The sequence below is a fragment of the Prunus avium genome, unplaced genomic scaffold, assembly GCF_965620075.1.
Source record: "Prunus avium unplaced genomic scaffold, drPruAviu1.hap1.1 HAP1_SCAFFOLD_135, whole genome shotgun sequence".
Lineage (NCBI taxonomy): Eukaryota > Viridiplantae > Streptophyta > Magnoliopsida > Rosales > Rosaceae > Prunus > Prunus avium.
In genome coordinates, this window is record NW_028276948.1 from 20001 (window position 1) to 25000 (window position 5000).

Consider the following 5000-nt stretch of genomic DNA (forward strand, 5'->3'; position numbering starts at 1 on the left):
GGATCAAAATGTGTCATTTAGAAGAAACATTTTCAAAAAGTTTTTAAAATCTTGTGGGTTTGCAACTCATAAGAGCGTCACTTTCAACGTCCCCGGTATTGGATTGAGTTTCTAAAAACAACCGTGCACACCGAGGTTAAACTTTACCGGCTCCACTCCGACTCGCCGCTCGCCCACAATTTGTTTGCAACGAAACATTTGTTTTTAATTTTGTTGGTTTAAATCTTGTTGGTTTGAAATTGTTTTGAAAAGGTTCTTTAAATCTAGTGGGTTTGCAACTCATAAGAGCATCACTTTCAACGTCCCCGGTATTGGATTGAGTTTCTAAAAACAACCGTGCACACCGAGGTTAAACTTTACCGGCTCCGCTCCGACTCGCCGCTCGCCCACTAGTCCGAAGGCAACAAAACATTTGTTTTTCATTTTGATGAAAATTTCTGTTTTTAAATCTTGTTGGTTTGAAATTTTTTTGAAAAGGTTCTTTAAATCTTGCGGGTTTGCAACTCATAAGAGCGTCACTTTCAACGTCCCCGGCATTGGATTGAGTTTCTAAAAACAACCGTGCACACCGAGGTTAAACTTTACCGGCTCCGCTCCGACTCACCGCTCGCCCACAAATCCGAAGGCAACAAAACATTTGTTTTTAATTTTGATGAATTTTTTTGAAAACATTGGCTTGGCAAGCCCCAATCCGCGACTATCCACCCACCGCCACCCCACACGGGTGGTTGTTGTTGCGAAATGAGGTTGTGGTCGACATGCCCGCGCATTTGAGAAGGAGTTCCTAGCACTCCATGCTCTTCCATGCCAAAAAAAAGCCTAGACAACCCCATTTCGCAACTTTCCACGCCTTTTTTTTTCCCCCTCACCCATGGCGGCGGCGTGGTGGCGGCGGCCGGATTCCGGCCACCACCGCCATGGGTGGCAGCCCCCCGACCCCGACACCAAACCCATAATACCGAGGCAACATATCGAGGCAACATATCGAGGCAACATGACATGGGTGTGGCGTGGGGGAAGGGGGCTGCAGCTAGGAGGGCATGGGCTGCCATGCATATGCAGGCAACACACACCCCCCTATATAGCATTTTATGCATTTAGCCCTTTGACAGGAAGAGACATCACCTATGCGCGAGGAGTCATAATGGGCTCTAAATAATTCAATACAAGGTATTTGGACGTGATTTTTTGCAGGGATACTAAGAAACATGCAATCTCTGATGGGAAAAAGTTTCATAAATATTTGAAGTCGGGAAGTATTTTTTATTATTTTTAGAAGTCGTAAAATTGAAAAAATCATTAAAAGAAATCCGGGAGGAATTTTTTAGTTTTGTAACTTGGAGAAGGTACTAAAAATCATAGACTACTTATGGGGAGCTTATTGTGCGAGGAAATTTCAATAAAAATGGGGTTTGACAAGGTTTGAAAAATTCTGTCGACATTTGAAAAAATCTGGAACTAGGCTGCCGGCATGCTGCGCACATGCTGCGCGCATGCTGCGCGCAGGCTGCGCGCAGGCCACGGCAGGACAAGTTTCGCTAGCCTCACTGTCGACCGAATGCGCAAGCTGCGCGCACGCCATGGCAAGACAAATTTCGCTAGCCTCACTGTCGACAGAGTCAGCACGCTGCGCGCACGCCATGGCAGGAGAAGTTTCGCTAGCCTCGCTGTCGACAGAATCAGCACGCTGCGCGCAAGCTGTGCGCGCGCATGGCATGGCAAGTTTCGAAAAATTCTGTCGACAGGCTCCCGAGCGCGCACGCTGCCGACATGTTGTGCGCACGCTGCCGGCATGCTGTGCACACGCTGCGCGCAAGCTGTGCGCGCGCATGGCATGGCAAGTTTCGAAAAATTCTGTCGACAGGCTGCCAAGCGCGCACGCTGCGCACACGCTGCCGGCATGCTGTGCGCACGCTGCCGGCATGCTGTGCACACGCTGCGCGCAAGCTGTGCGCGCGCATGGCATGGCAAGTTTCGAAAAATTCTGTCGACAGGCTCCCAAGCGCGCACGCTGCGCACACGCTGCCGGCATGCTGCGCGCACGCTGCCGGCATGCTGCGCGCAAGCTGTGCGCGCGCATGGCATTGCAAGTTTCGAAAAATTCTGCGGCCAGGCTCCCAAGCGCGCACGCTGCGCACACGCTGCCGGCATGCTGCGCGCACGCTGCCGGCATGCTGTGCGCACGCTGCGCGCGCGCATGGCAGGACAAGTTTCGAAAATTTCTGTCGACAGGCTGAGCAGCGCGCACGCTGCGCACAGGCTGCCGGCATGCTGCGCGCACGCCGCGCGCAAGCTGCGCGCGCGCATGGCAGGACAAGTTTCGAAAATTTCTGTCGACAGGCTCAGCAGCGCGCACGCTGCCGACATTCTGTGCGCACGCTGCGCACAGACTGCCGGCATGCTGCGCGCAGCCCATGGCAGGACAAGGTCCGAAAAATTCTGTCGACATTTTTACGCCATGGTAGGCTTCCGCTTCGCGTCACTTTGTCGACATTCAAGCCTACCATTTTTATTGAATTTTTCAAACCTTGTCAAACCCCATTATTCAAATGTCGAAAAATTCTGTCGACATTTTTACGCCATGGTAGGCTTCCGCTTTGCATCACTTTGTCGGAATGCATCGCATGGCGAGGCAAGGCAAGGCAAGGCCACAGCATGCCAAGGCGAAGGCAACGCATGGCTTGGTCAAGGCCACATCATGGGCACGGCATGCCAAGGCAAGGCGAGGCAAGCCATCCTTAGCCTCGCCTAGCCTCACTTACTCGGAATGCCTTGGATGATGCGCAATGCCAAGGCAAGGCAAGGCAAGGCATGGCTTGAATGGCTTGGTGTAGGCCACAACTTGGGCATGGCATGCCAATGCAAGGCAAGGCAAGGCAAGCCACGCCATCCGAACCCTCCAATAACCTTACTTTCTCGGAATGCCTTGAATGGGCACGGCATGTGAAGGCAAGGCAAGGTCCTAAAAATCATTTTGTAAGTTGGAGAAGGTCCTAAAAATCATAGACTTAATTATAGGGAGCTTATTGTGCGGGGAAATTTCAATAAAAATTGGGTTTGACAAGGTTTGAAAAATTCTGTCGACATGCTGCCGGCATGCTGCGCGCAGGCTTCGTGCATGATGTGAGCATGCCAAGCTTCCAATAGCCTCACTGTCTCTGAATGCCTTGAATGGGGAGCAATCTGCGTGCAAGCCATGGCATGACAAGGTTTCGAACAATTCTGTCGACAGAAGCAGCAGGCTGCGCGCAGCATGCCGGCAGGCTGCGCGCAGCGTGCCTGCAGCCTGCGTGCAAGCCATGGCATGACAAGTTTTTGAAAAACTCTGTCGACAGAATCAGGAGGCTGCCGGCACGCTGTGCGCAGGCTTCATGCATGATGCGAGCAGGCTGCGTGCAAGGGTAGGCATGCCAAGCCAAGCCATCCCAAACTTCCAATAGCCTCACTTTCTCGAAATGCCTTGATTGGGGCAATGCCAAAGCATGGCGCGGCGCAAGGCAAGGCAAGGCACGGCATGGCAAGGCAATGCCAAGGCAAGCCAAGCCCGGCATGGCGCGGCGCGGCGCAAGGCAAGGCACGGCATGGCAACGCAAGGCATGCAAAGGCCACGGCATGGCAAGGCCAAGGCAAGGCAAGGCAATGCATGGCCAAGGCACGACATGCCAAGGCAAGGCAAGTGTCACGGGACGAGCGTGCGACGCGGCGCGGCGGAAGCAAATCACAGATTTCGCTCGCACAAACGCTCCCGTGCGGCCCAGGATCCCTTCGAATCCCAGTCAGCCTTCTCCCCACTTCATGACTCTCACAACTCCGCGAGAGGTTCACCATCATGTGTCGTCTCCCATAGGCGCCAAGCCCCATAGCTAGACAACGAGTCACACTTCCTTGTGACAACACAATCACCCCGCATCCGGCAACGAACCCTCGACGCCCATACATCAAGCGTTGCATAAGACACGTCAACTGCATCGACCACGTCGCATGCCAAACTCGTGGCTCGCTCATGTCCGAGTCGAGACATAGCGATCCAACACACCATCGGTTTACCCACACTTCTGTCGGTCATCCGTTAGCAACCACGATAGCCCACATCCTCAAGCTATCCACGCAAGCTGTCACGCTCGCATGTCGCCCAAGCCTTGGCGACATATGTATTCCGAATGTCCCACATAACCATCTATGCTTTGCATGGGGTCGCAACCCATGCGTACCGGCATCCGAATATCTTCCTTCCATCTTGGACAAGGCCGAACCCAAGCCAAGTCCATCGAGTCTCGTCAAATGCCTCGCTAGCCGACGGCATAGCGAATGCCATACGTTGACCTCACTCTTTCCAACGATGCGCAATACGAACGGCCCCGCGTGTTCGTACTGTCCTCGGGAAGTCCTTTCCCTCGGAGACATAGATTATCCTTCAACAATCTCATGCCCGCCCTCATGACTACCTCCAATGTCATAAGGATGCTCGCTTAGTGCCACAAGGGTGTAAGCACCAGGGGTGGTGGAGAGCATGACACCATGTCACCCCCTATATAGCATTTTATGCATTTAGCCTTCTGCCAGGAGGGAACATCACCTATGCACGAGGAGTCATAATTGGGCATAACTTCTTCGTACGAACTCCGAATGGCGAACCGTCAGTTGCATAGCGTGTATCTCGTCATTACGAACATCTTTCGTGTTCTGAGTTTCTTCAGGTTCCTCCCGTAACCTTCCGAAATACCCAAAATACCCCTCACACGCACAACCCGGCCAACACCAACCATTCTAGCTCTTAAGTCCTTGCCCCTTCCACACTTGGACTACCTCATAAGCGCATGGATGTCCCAACGGAGTCACGAAAGCACACGCTCAAGTGCGATCCGTGACATTCTCCCCCACTGATAGTGTCGACGCCCTCGTCGACGTGCCCACTGCACTGCCGCATAACAACACCATATAGGAATATCCTCTTCTCTTCGCTCCATGGACCACAATGCACCACTGTGTTCACCCTTTTG